Source organism: Drosophila pseudoobscura, chromosome X, assembly GCF_009870125.1.
Source record: "Drosophila pseudoobscura strain MV-25-SWS-2005 chromosome X, UCI_Dpse_MV25, whole genome shotgun sequence".
In the NCBI taxonomy this organism is placed as follows: domain Eukaryota; kingdom Metazoa; phylum Arthropoda; class Insecta; order Diptera; family Drosophilidae; genus Drosophila; species Drosophila pseudoobscura.
Genome location: NC_046683.1, coordinates 45,977,752 through 45,992,014, shown reverse-complemented (window position 1 = coordinate 45,992,014; position 14,263 = coordinate 45,977,752).

The following is a 14,263-nucleotide window of genomic DNA, read 5'->3' as shown; positions in this document are numbered from 1 at the left end:
GAGATAGCAAGTGCCCGTCTGGGCCACGAATCGGCATTCGGCAGCAGCGGCAGCGACGGCGGCAGTTGTTGGCTGTTGGCTGCTCCGCTCTCTCGGGCGAGCTGCAAGTGCGAGCAGTGCGGCAGATATGGCCAGAGAGAGAACATGAAAAAATTAACTTAACAACTAGAAAAATGGCTGTTATTGCGTGTTGTTGTAAATGCCGATGTATGTATTTGTAGGCACTGTTGTTGCTGCTGCTCTTGCTGCTGCTGCTGTTGCAACGCTGCTACTTGCTGCTGCTCCGACTGTGACTGCTGCTGCTGCTGCCGCTGCCGCTGCCGTGGGTGTTGGTACCGTGTATTTGTTGCCATAAACAACACAACAACACGAAACGTCGCGACGTATGAAAGCAAAGTGTTTGCTCTTGCTCCTCCGCTCCGTGATCCACACCCCGCCCCGCCCCCCCGTCCGTGGTCTCCTCTCTCGGTGCTCTGTGCTCGGTGCTCGGTGCTCGATGAAATAAGAAAAGCTTGATGAACATGAACGAAACGAAAGTCGTGAAGAAGAGGTTGGGCCAACGCTGCTGCTGTTGTTGCTGCTGTTGCTGTTGCTGCTGTCGTTGCACGTAGTACGTAGTACACTGGCGATGGGTAATGTTTTATCATCTGCCACCGCCCGCTTCTCTCTACCCCCTCTCCGCCCTCCTTTCTCGCTCTGCCACTGACCGCTTTGGCTGGCTGTTGCTGCTGGGATTGGTGGCATCTTTCGCGCTGCCGCAGCTGCTGCTGTCGCAGTCAACGTTGCTGTTGCCTCTGTCTCTGCTGCTGCTGCTGCTGCTACAACATACGCTCTTACATTTTATTATGTAGGTATTTGTTGTTGTTGGTTTTTTTTTTGTTCTGTTTTCTGTTTTTCTGTTTTTGCCTCTTTCCGTGGCGTTTCTTTAACTTTTTCTAATTAATTGAAACGCCACTCGAGAGGAGTGACGGCGCTGGTGCTGGTGCTGGTCCTGTGGCAGCTGAGAGAGCGAGAGCGAGAGCTGGTGTGAGAGTGAGAGTGAGAGCAGGATGGCTACAGCACTGACACGTCGTTTATAAGTCTGTATATCCATCCATTTACCCTCCCCCCCCCACCCCCTGACAAATGTAGTACCTATGTACTCAGATATAGCCGCCGCACTCGTACATAAATACAAATGGGATGTAGACTATATTCGAAAGCTACTTTGTCGTGGCTGGCAATCGGTGCCCCTGCCCCTGTCCCTGCCCCTGCCCCTCGCCACCTTCATCCTGCGACGCGGTGTCGCACACGCAGTAAACAAAGTCTTACAACATTTGAATGAAGTCACTTTGTACGTACTCCTTCCCTAAGCCATTAACAACTAGTTTACCGATACTCATTTGTTGGTCGATCTCTTCCGATCACGAAAGATGGCTCTTGTGTGGGGTGGCACAGTGTGGCACATGCCCATGTGGCACATGCACTGCTAAAAGTAGATCACATGAATTACCACTCAATATATTTCATACAGATCATTTATGGGATCCTTAAAAGATGAAAAAATAAAACAAATAAAATATTTACATTAATCAATCGCAAATCAATCATGATAAAATTTTTTTTTTTAGTGTCAGAGGCAAGTCAATGTATAAAATATTTATTGTGCCGCCAAGTGCCTTAAATATAAGTTTTTTTGTTGTTTTAATTTTGTAGCAGGTATGTATTACAAATTAATAAAACTGCTGCATAAAATATAAGTACAAATTGTAGCACTGGGGTAGAAGATCAAATAAATAAAAAAATTAAATTTATAATAAAATATAATAAAAATCACGACTAGTGCCTCAAATATACTCTTTTTTTAAAGTATTTTTTGTTGTTGTATCAAAAATTAATAAATAAATCCTTTTATAAAAAAATAAATAAATATATATAAATGAAGCGTCTGGTGCGAAACGATGTTTATACGGAAATACAGATGATATTTGGGTCAAATGTTGCCACGAATAAATAAATGTACGCTTTGTGAGAGTATCTAAGCAATAAAGAATGTCCTGCAGATACTCTTTGGTTCTCTTTTGCCTCTGTTTTTTTTTTTTTAAGAATAGCTTAACCGATCATAGGTTTTTACTCTCAAAAACCGTCGGTGTAACCCACATCCTCAGTAGATCTTCTCCGTTTCCAACATTCATATTGTGGAATTCCTTATTACTTTTTTCAAGTAAAAGACAGAGGCAGTATCTCTTTCGGCACCCGAGGATATAACAGATAATCATTTGGAGATCCTGCCAAATGAGAGAATGGGATCCCAGCAGAGTATCTTTCAACATTGTGCGGCCTTAATTGGCCCGCGAGCAAGCAACAAATTCAGATCACGTCAAGTCATTGGCGCGACTACAAAATTGCCGTCGCCTTCTCTTCTCCACGGGAGGACAACACCAGCACAGCACAGCACAGCAGCTCCCCGGCCCGACCCGGCCCGGCCATGACACTCGCAACCGCAGCCGCAGCTGGGGGCAGGCGGCTGGGAAGGGAAGGGAAGGGGGCGCGAGATTGGCCACCAGTCTTTTTCGGGCTCAGCCCCAAGGGGGGGCGGGCACACAGTCGCTTACTGGCGCTAAGAGGCCGTGGCAAGAGTGACAGAACAAGGGAGAGAGAGAGAGATAGACAGAGAGAGAGAGAGAGAGAGCGAGATGGATATGGCATGGAAAAGCATGCCCCAAAGGCCGCAAGCAAAAGCGGGAGGGCAAGATGATGCCGGAGTCGCCACCGTCGCCACTCTGCCTCTGGCTGTGGCTCTGCCGCTGCCATCCCAGACCCAGTCCCAGTCCCCAGTCCCCAGTCCACAGTCCCACTCCCAGCCGCAGTCGTTAGTCGCAGTCGATCCAAATCCAGAAACAACGTCAGTCTTTGTTTAACGATTTTTATATTTCGAACACGAGATATATTTGTATCCTTTGTGTTTTTCGTGTTGCCACAGAGCAGCGTTGTATCTCTGTATGTTGTAGTTGTATTGATGGGGCAGCAGTGGCATCGGTGGCAGCGGTGGCAGCGGTGGCAGCTTTTGCCTGCCACTTCGCTTCGTATCTTTTCGCCTCGTCTCGCCCATACATACACGGACATATGTACATGTGTATGTAGCTACAATATGTACCTGTGTCCGTGTGTATCTTTCTTGTGCTTGCAACAGCAGCAGAAGTAGCAGCAGCGGCAGCAACAGCAGCAGCAGCGGCGACGGCAGCGACAGCAGCGCTCAGGTTGTTACTACAGAAGGATGGCATTTGTGTTTGTGCAGAGCCAATGACGATTGTGAGCTTTGAGCTCAACTTTCTCGGCACTTTTCACACAGTGTTCCCGTATCCGTATCTGCTGTATCTGTTGTATCTGTGTGTACGACTGTGTGTTGCATGAACGTGGACAAGGCAAGCGCGTGTAGCGGCAGGCAGAAGGCATCAGGCAGCGCCGTGTGTGCGTACGAGCGTGCGTCTACCATCGTCGACACGAATCTTAATCTAATAGATACAAATGAAAAGGTGCTTGGGTGCTCCGCTCTGGTGTAATCGCTTTGACTCGGCGGCGGAGCTTAGAGGAAGGGCTGAGTGGTGCCAAAGTGGTGGCTGCGGTCTGTTTCCTCCCCACCCCACTCCGCACCACCCACCCCGCACCACCCACCAAATCAAGTGGATTGGGTATTGATTTACTCGTATCTGCAGGCCTCCTTTCCCTCTCCTCTGCCCGCCTAAAACGATGGATTTCTCTTTGGGAAAAGTTGGCTGTGCAAAAGTTTTGATTGATTTTCTTAAAGGACTCTCCATTGCGAGTCCATTATTGAGATACAAATGATGGAGTTTGGATTGTGGATGCTGCGGATTGAATTGGAACATAGATACATGGCTGCATGGGGGGTGGGAGGAGCAACGCGGAAAATCTTGGTGTATCTTGGCGAAAACATAACTACAATCCGAGGATGTTGCAGGTTGCAAGTGGGCCAGAATGCAGCCAACCAGCTAACCGACCAACCAGCCATTAATGAAGCACCAGCAAGAAGCAACAATAACAAGCTGCAAGAAGGCAAAAACAACGTTGCAAAGGTGTGTTCTTCTTCTCTAGTATCTCTGTACGAGTATCTGTATCTGTGTCCGTGTCTGTGCCCGTTGCTAGTGTCTGTGCCTGGATCTGTGGCGTCTGTGTGTGTGTGTGTGCTTACACCTGGGGCAGGGTTTAATGCTGGAGTGTAACGACCAAACCAGATAGATACTGATGCTCTCTCTATGCTGGAGCACAGCCATCATCGACATGCGATGAACATGAAACAAGTTGTACACAGATAATCATAAATAAACGAGGCACCGGCGACGGGCGAGCGAGGAAAAACGAGCTACGTGAACGGGCTTAAAAGACAAGACAGGGACAGGACTATATCAGAAAGGAAAAGGAGAACGAGAGCTTTGGGAAGACACAGAGATAGAGACAGAGAGGGACAGAGAGAGAGAGAGGGAGAGAGAGAGAGAGAGAGAGTGAGAGAGAGAGACAAAGGGTGGCAAGTACGAAAGAGCAAGCACGAACACGAGCGCCAGAACTAGCGCCGGGTCTGTCCCGTCGCTGTGGTTCCCCCCATTGCCGAGCAGAGTTCGATTGGTAGCACAGGGGCACACGGCCGCAGAGCCACATCCACATCCACATCCACATCCCTGCTGGCTGGCAATCGTAGAAACACTGCGAGCCAGATAAAAAGATACTTTTGCACACGGCGACAGCTACACACGGTCCTGCGTCTCACTCACACGGCCACAGCGAATGGCAAAGGGGCTGTGCGGATGGAGATGGAGTTGGAGTTGGAGCTGGAGCTGGGGCTGTGGCAGGGGCACTTACAGAGCTCTGCCTGCCACTTGGCGGTTGAACACGAAAGTTCAATAGCTCTGAAATCCTTGGGGACCTGGAACCTGGGACTCCATCTCTCCGCTCGAAATCGAATCAATTTTGCTCGTAATTAGAAAAAGCGCTCATCAAAAATAATAAGGGTTAAGCTTAAAAGAATGACCAATTAGATCAAACTTTTGCACTTTTTTAGGGGCGAAAGAGCGTAATTAAATCTAAAAGAACCCAAACTTTTCTTTCCTTTCCCTTTTCCCATTTTCCCTTTCTATTTCTGTTATATATTTTTTGTTTTGTTTTGTTTTGTTTTTTGGGAGGGGGCTTTCTGGTTGAGGGTTCCTGGTTCCTCGTTGCTCGTTCCTCGTTCCTGGCTGTGGTTGGGTGTACATGTAATAAATTTAATCATAAACCGAAATAAGCGCGTTTAACCACGCTATCTTTTTTATTTTATTCGTTCGTTTCGTTTTCGGAGATGGCCTCAATGGGCGCGTGCAGAGGCGGCGGCCGAAATTCGTCCGGAGTTGGGGAGTGGTACTACGTTAGTATTATTGTTGGAGTGGGGGAGTCGGAGAGTGGGGTAGGAGGAGAAAGTAGTCATGGGTTGGGCTAGCATTCGTTATGGTTAGCCATCCGGGGCCATTCGCATAGATACACAAATACTCGTATCTGTTAGTGTGTGTGTGTGTGTGTGTGTGTGTGTGTGTGAGAGTGTCGACTCTGCATACTACTCCCATAGAGAGCCCCCAAAAAACAAAATGTAACTGATGTTTTTGTGTTTCTGCCGCATAGCGCCGTCTGTTGCCACCTCGGAGGCCTTCCTTCTCTGCCAGATTTCAATGTTGCTACTTCATTTTTATCGCGTTAAGAGAATATTGGACATGTGTGGTGCCTTCAACCCTCGTACTCCCTGACGCCCAGGCCCAGTCCCAGGCCCCGGCCCTGGCCCCGACCCACGGCTCGGCTCTCTGCGCGGCCATAAAACATTCAGCATTCTACATAGATTGTTACCGTTTGCAACTTTTCCTTTTGTACGACTACGAGTACGAGTACGGGCACGGGCACGGGCACGGGTATGTGCCTCTGGCTGTTTTATCGTTTTTTTGTTAGGCTCAAGTGTTTATCTTGGCTCCTTCATTTTCATTCCGACTGACTTTTCGCTCGTATCCGTAGCCCCGTTGCCCCGTATCTAGCAGTTGTTCGTGATGTTGCACTCACTCGCTGCTACATGCACAGGGCGTGGCTTATGGTCAGCGAAAATGTAAAAAAAATATCGTTCATGGGGTAAGCAGCGCAGTGCTGCGCGCAACTCTGTGTGGCAAGCTCGCTTAGGGGGTTGCAGGGTTGCAGGGTTGCAGGCAGGGCTGCCTCTGCCGCTACACTCGCTTACTGTGTAGCTGCCACAACAACCGCCGCCATGCCACACGGCAGAATTAGAAGAGGTTCGGCTCTGATGGTGCCAAAGGAACCAAAGGCACCAAAGGATTTCGTTTGTTCTCAAGGCAGCTGGGTACTATCCTTACAACAAGTTCAATTATTTTACTTTTATCAACATCTCTTCGGAATATTTGAGGTCTAAGGTACACATTGTAGATTTTATACAGTCTGAGAGAAATGGCACAAGAAACCCATCCACATTTCAATTAAGTATTCGGTAAAAACAGACATGGGGAAATTAAATAGAATTTACTTTGATCTAAACATACATTTTGTAAAAAAGTCTACCCTGCATACTCGCTTTGCAAAACTATTTGATATTAAAGATAGATATTTAAATCAATTATTTCCTTTTATTATTAAAATGCAAGTGAAAAACAAACACACAAACAATTCCTTTTACAATCTCCTTTCTCCGAATGCAAATATTAAATTAAGCATTGTCCTCTAATGTAAGAAACCCAGGACAGAATGGACATTAGAACTAGATCTGCCGAATGGTCAACAGAATAATGTAGTTTCATCCTCACTTTCAGCTCCAAAGTACTTCACTTTCTGTGGATTAATTTGGATACTTCAGTTATCAAAACAACCGAAATTGATTGATACATTAACTTGTGAAGCGACTAGGTTTATCCAGAAGATAAGCCCGAAACCCCGATCCCCGGCCACCCCTCCACCACCCAAAGTCCTAAAGAAGTATCTCTGCTTTTAATAGACTGCCGAGAACTCTGCGCCAACGCCAATTGACAGCAGGCAGGCAGGCAGGCAGGCAGGCAGGCAGGCAGGCAGGCAGGATTTTAATTTCACATGTTGACTGCGGGACTCTGTTTATTTTATGAACTTTATTAACGCTCTTCGCACGTTAACGGCTTCACGCCGACCAGGCGGAAAACGGACGGGGGAATGGCGATGGAGAGGGGGAGTGGGAGGGGGATACCCGAGTCTAATATTAATAACAAGCTTGAACCTAATTCCTTATGATAAATGATATAAGTCAACAACCCTCCAGTCGCTCGCGATGCTCCCCCATTTGCGCTTCTGCCACTGGCACTGGCACTGGCACTGCCACTGTGGCTGCCACAATCGTTGCTTGCCGCATTCGCTGCCGAAGGACGGACGGGCGGACGGAGAGACGGACGGGCGGACGGTCGGCCAGACAAGGAGAATTTCATTTACACGCGGCGGGATAATGTTCTGATGATGGCATGTTTTTTTGCATACAAAGTATGCAAACGCAAAGAAGCGGAAAATATTTATGAAATTGCCGCAGAACTGGCAACGCGAATGTCGTAAAAAGTTGGAAAATTAGATTTTTTCTGTGTTATACACAAGGCAGAGGACTTTCCACCCCCGAAATTCTCTCGGCAGATAACAATGCTTAGAGCCAGGAGCGTGGTGCGGGGGGGGGCGAGGACAGACCAGAGACAGAGACAGGAACAGAGATGGGGGCCCTCGAAGAGAGAGATATATGTATACTTATGTATATACCACGTTTAATATTTGCCAACACTCAACTCCGGGCATAACAACTCAACTTGAGCGGAGGATTCACTGTCAAGCCAAAGTCCTCGAGGAGTTTATGGGGCGTTTGTTCACAAAAAAAAGAAAAAAAAATAGCCCAACAATTTACTGCTCGACTTTTAAAGCTTCATTCGTTTCACTAGCGTTGATGCATTTCTTACAAGATAATTTCGATGGATTCGGATCTCCGATCGGGTTAACGCTGCCCTTCAGAGTACAGTCGTGAATCGTTGGTTTTCCTAGCCAGGTGTATACTGTATACTGTATACTGTACATACACATGTATACTCGTATTTGCAAGGCAGAATAATGTGGGATATTATCTTCGTCCAGACCACCATCGCAATCGCCATCACCATCACCATCATCAGCACCGCCAAGAGCGGACCCCAGGCAAACACTGCGTTTTATAATCCGATTAACTGCGGTGGGTAGCAGCGGCACACAATATTCATTCCGTGAATTTATGTAGACTCATAAATCGTTGTAGGGTGTTGGATTTGATTTTGAGCAGAATGGAAATATTTACCATAGACGTGAAACGCTCCCGAATATCCGTCTAATGGAGTTTTCATACAGAAAGTACATAATTTATAAACAGTCTGATAAAAGTACATAATATATGAGTACTCGCACGTATACAGAACACACAAAATCTTCAACACCCATACCATCCTATATTCTTTATTCATTTTTGCTTACAATTTTTTATTACAATTTAATTAAACTTTGATTTTCAAGTAGATTTTCTCCGAAAGTAGACGTGTTTTATCTGACAATTTACCCTTAATATGAAGATATTTGATTTGAATATATTTCATATACACGATTAATGTTTTAAGATGTTTATTAAGATATGAAAACTAATGATTATAAATTTATACTGAAAGGTACCTATACTTTGATTTTTTTAGGTTTATTTTGTTGCGTTTCTAATCGAAAGGATTTACTTTTAGCTCGGAATTTATTATAAACAAGTTTTGAGTCGTCGTCCGATATTTTACTCATATCGGCACGTGCAAGAAAAGCTAGTGAGCCGGGGCTGCAGGGGGAATTATAACACTTATCTGAGGGGCTCTCGGCTTATCAAATTTAGTATTAATAATTCATACACATGGAAATCAAATATTTTCACATATAAATGAATGATTTTACATATTAAGATTAAATATATTTCAAAGTCTTTTATATTCAGATTAAATATGGGCCGTATTAAAAAAACTTCTTAAGAAATTTCCATGTTTAAATGAAATTTAACTCTATTTAATTTCCCTGTATTTATGAGTAAGGCTGTGTTTCTTTTTCCAATGCCGTTTTTCTCCGAGTGGAGGTACTCGCATCGTACATATACATTTTTAATCGAAATACACGATTCTATGGATAAGCGGTAGACAAATTTTGGGCTATTGGAAGCTGGGAATTGTGGTTGAAGCTTCAACAACCCGCAGATGTGCTTCGGGAATAAATTGGTACCTGAAAAGTTCGTGGTTTAATCAAATATGAATGAGTCCAATAACTAGCCGTCATTACACTTTCTGATTGGTGATATGTCTGTGCTGGGCTGTGCCGTGCTTGTGGAGTACAATCGAGCACTACAATCCTCTGGCCATTCTCGTGAGGCGTTACTTTTGTTTAATTTAGCAAACAGTCGTTTATCACCTCACATACTCGTATTTGCCTTCACTTATCGGTTTGGGTTTGAGTTCGGGTTTGGGTTTGGGTCTGGGTTTGGTTTGGGCCGTGTGTTACGTTACCGAAGAGCACACTCTGTGCTGTGCCTGTGCCTGGCACTGGTTGCAGTGTTAGTTCTGGGCACACGAGGCTACGTATTGGTGGGCCTGCTTTCAAAGGTAAATAGAGTTCGAAGTGACAATGGCATCTGTCTGCCGATTGTCTTGTTGTCTCCAGTGCGCGCAAAGCCCTTCTTTTAGCAGCCCCTGTCTGTGAGCAGCAGCCTCTGTTTCAGAGGCTTTTGCCTGAAATTTCGTTTCCCCCGTAGCTCCGGCGACGCATCGCATTCCCATTCGCTCTTGCTCTCGCACTCGCTCTCGCTCTCGCTCTCAGCTATTTAACGTGTTTTCATAATTGATTGCTAAACTGTTTTGTTTAGACCTCTGCATATATTTTTATGCAAATAATTACGAACGAGCACATAATGGGTTGCTGTTGTGGCCTTTTGCTTTTGCTGTTGCTGTTGCTGTTGCTCTGGATCGTTGGCTCTGGTGGCACTGGTGGCATTGGTGGCTCCGATGTTGGTGCTGGAGCGCATACCAGAGGCATTGGGATGGTTTCTCGGACTGGGGTTGGCTGGGGTCTTGAATGCATGCTCGATGCTCGCTTTGTTTGCGAACATTTGGTTTTGTCATTAAAATATTTTCGGTTTTGTTCAGATTTAGCCGCAGTCCTTTTGCACGTCCCCATAGCATTGTACTTTTTACTTGTTCCTTTTTCCCCATATCACGCGAGTATGAACACATGCATATATTTTACTCTTTTTTTCGTTGTTGTTTTTCTTTCCTTTTGCCAGCGCCAACTTTTTGGCGCTCTTCTATTTTCATTTCAAACAGAGCCTGAGTTTAATTATGCCCCGGCCTGGCTCGACTCGGGTATATTTTTGTCTCGTTTCACTTTTTGTTTAATGATTAACAATAACGCCGCAGCAGAGGAGTCTTTCAGAGACACATCGGGAGACTGTCAGGATATGCGCCATTCGCCATTCGCCGGATGCCCGATGCCCGATGCCCGTGGTACGAGTACGTATGCATATTCATATTAAAAAAGTTTCTAACAATAAGCTATTATCTATGCATATTACATATTATACTGCAGCTGCCACTGACGCTCCTTTGCTAAAGGACCCCGCAAGTAAACCCTTTTTCAGATAAAATATTAATTCCGAGCTACTTTAATGGAAGGCAGCAAAAAGAGTTGTCTATGCGAGCTGCCATAGACAAAAATTACCAATATAAGTACTTTGACATGTCCTATAGTATGTACCTTGCTATTCGAAAGAATTCCCTTCTGCTGGCCACGCAAGGGAATGTCCTCTAACGGATTCCGCATTCAATCTGTACAAGTTCCCCGAGGAGCAGGAGAAGGAGAAGCCGCTTACAATAATTAAAAAGTTGCAAATTTAAGTATTAACTCTGCGAATGCGCAAATATGGCCAGACCCTAAGCGGATTTCGCATTAACTGCAGACAATCGGCAAAACAAACTGTCCGTCGGACAAACACTCCGCCTGGATATGTATCCCTTCTCATGCAGCGCGGACAGGGCCTGAGATAGAGAGAAAGAGAGATGGAATGCCAGAACAGATGGAAATTAGAATGGGCGAAAACTGGCAAAAGAGACATCACTAGCAACATTGCAATTATTAAACGGATGAAAACAAACAATGTCGAACAAAGGAAGTGACAGTGACAGCCGGCGAATAATGGTCGGCCGTCCGGAGATACAAAGGGCGAGAGGATTTGGATGAAAATGGGAAAATCTCGGATATTGTCCGACGACACTGGTGAAAAGCAAACCCATGAAATGAGCAAATTTTTAATCTTCTCCGATCGGTGTGAACAGCACCAAGCACAGAATTTGACTAATAGAATTATTCCAGAGCCACAGGTTCTTGCCGATTCAGTGAACTACATATACTACATATCCTTATAGAATGGTGTTATATATATCATTTGATTTATTTTGATTGAAGATATGCTGTTCCATTATAAAGAATTATCCCTTTACTCGACTTTATTCCTCCACATTTGATGAAAAAATACATTTTTTACTGCGGCAAACGGCGCAAAAAGGACAATCTCACAGCTCTTTATCCTTCCTGTCGTCTGCGCTGGCAACATGTGTCTCTGTTATAGTTGAATTATGTCCTTAATAGGATTAAAGTATTTGCCAGTTGTTTTGACCTTTTTATCGCCGGCTGCCGATACAGGAATTCCGCACAACTCATGATTGTTCCTTTGTCCCTTCGCTCGCTCTTTCGCTTGCCTTTTCGTTTTTCCATCAAAGGAGCAGCAGCCTTGATTTTCGGTGAATGTACTGTATGGCCCCCTTTAATCTAATTAGTGCGGAAAAATTGAACAGCACTGTTAACTAACGTCAACAATGACAACGCCCATAGAGCCGATGCGATCCGAGCTGAGCCGCACGTATCCGGCGGACTGCGGCAGACTCCGATGTCATTGACGTGACGAAGCCAATCGCATTTCAAAATCCGGAACGCATTACGGAGTTCGAGTCAGCGCAAGCAGAAATGAGTGTGCGGCCTATTCGATTGGATTGTGCAACAGCGAGGGCCTCGCAGGATGCAGACAGAAGGATGCTCGTTAATGTTGGCATCGATTCGCTTGAGTCGGAACAGGAGCGGAGCGTGAGATAAGCCCCGGGCGACTGGCTACTTTTCAGCCATTTACACCAGCACTATCACGCTTATTAATAAACGTAGAAGGGCAAAAATACTCGTACACGTGCACGTACGTCTACCAAATATTGATCTAAATGATTGCTTTTTGTGGTTACTTTGCTTTTCGTCTCACTGCTAATATATGTATCTGGATAGCTCTTGGTTGTGTATGATTTGGTTAAGGTTTTGCTAAGTAGAGCTGGACTTTTTTCCGATTTCAAGACTAAATATAGGCATTTTCATGCCAAGGAACATTAAAAGCCAATACAAAGAGTTTTCCATATACCTTCTGTTTATTTATTCAAAGTTTACCAAGTTCAAAAGAGTGTTGATAAATAGTTCTTTCGCAAAGTCTCTCTAACATATTGAACTATCTAAAGAAAAGCCCAGAAAATGTACCCAATCTCGGCGAACGGTACACTCGGATTTCTTTGAACTTTTGTTAACCCCGGAATTTGGTAAGGTAATGCCAGTAACGTCACAAAACAGGAACATTTTCTTGTTGGAAAATGAACAATGTATATTTCATATGCACAACAAATAAATATTATACAGATATTTTTGCAATTTTGTGGCCCAACCACAAAAATCAATTCTTTTTTTTTGGTTTATATATTCAAAACCGTACGTTCGATTGTTGTAATTTTTTTTTTTTTATGAGTACAAGGCTAATTAAATGCAAAAAACTAGTTATCAAAATTTGATTTTCCCATTTGTCGTACGAATGAATTAGAACGCTAGAATGGAAATGGTTAATGTTTCTAGAGATACCAGATAATATTTTTTCATATATTAACTTAAAAATATCCTTAAATTTTAATTTTATTAATATTAATATTAACATTTTTCACAGCGTTTAATGTGGACTACAAGAAAATGTTTGAAAAAAACCTAATTTTCAAAGTGGGCGCCTCAATAGAGAAATCAGGATTTTACGTTTTGAAGCTACAGTACATGTGTTATTTATATTATATATTTCGAGCTATGAATATATGTTTGTATGTATGTACATAGGGTGAGTACATAGATGAGAGATCGCTCGGTAATGACAACGATAATTTTGTAAGTACCTAAATTGAGTTACATACAAATTGGCTAAGGCGGAACCAACCCTAACCCAAGTCGAAGCCCAAGCCCACCACGCCGCAACCGTAGTGGTGCTGATGGTACAAATGGCCAAAAGTCCCACCCTGTCTCCAGTTCCGATTGAAAGCATTCCAGTTCTTTGAATACCCGCACCCCGCGGTGCGTCCGTAATAAGGCAGCGCATAACCCATAACCCATAATGCATAGCCGTCGCCGCGCCTCGCCAATGATCGAATGGGAACCGCCGCTGGGGAGAATAGGGTACGTATGTATTCACGATATGATAAATACTGCCAGAACATGGCAGAGACGAGGCATATAGTACAGCGTACAGCGTACAGCGTACAGCGTATAGCGTGAAGGGTAGGCCACCCCGGTCGGTCTCGGTCTTGGGTGTCGCTATGAATGTGGCTCTGGAAAATACCCGTGAGTGGAGGGGCAATGACAATAGTAGGATTTCAATAAAATATGGCCGACCATTATAACCAAGGTCGACTCCTCGCCAGCTCTGCCCGCCATAGCAGTGTTAAACACTCGGAACAGAAAAACATCAGCCCGCTTTTTATCAAATGGGAGGGAGATATAATCGTATTTGCAATGTGCCATGTGTTAAGCCCTAATTTGAATCAAATTCGATTAGAGTTACGTGGACAAATATGAACGAAAAAGAAGACTGTGTGAAAATGAATCCACCGCTGGAGCCTCTTTTAATAGTAGTACGACTGCAATGTTTTACACTGAAGGTCGGGGCGTTGGTGTCGGTTCAAAGGACTTCACTTCCAATCCTGCCACAATCGCGGACGCAGGTGCTGTTAATTTTCTTTGGTGCACTTAAGAGGACAGTTGGCATGTCGGAAGCGTCTTCGGCGCTGACACAGAACACGAGACACAGGCCCAGGCCCAGGCCCAGGTCCAGGCCCAGGCACAGACACAGACACGAGTTCACCCG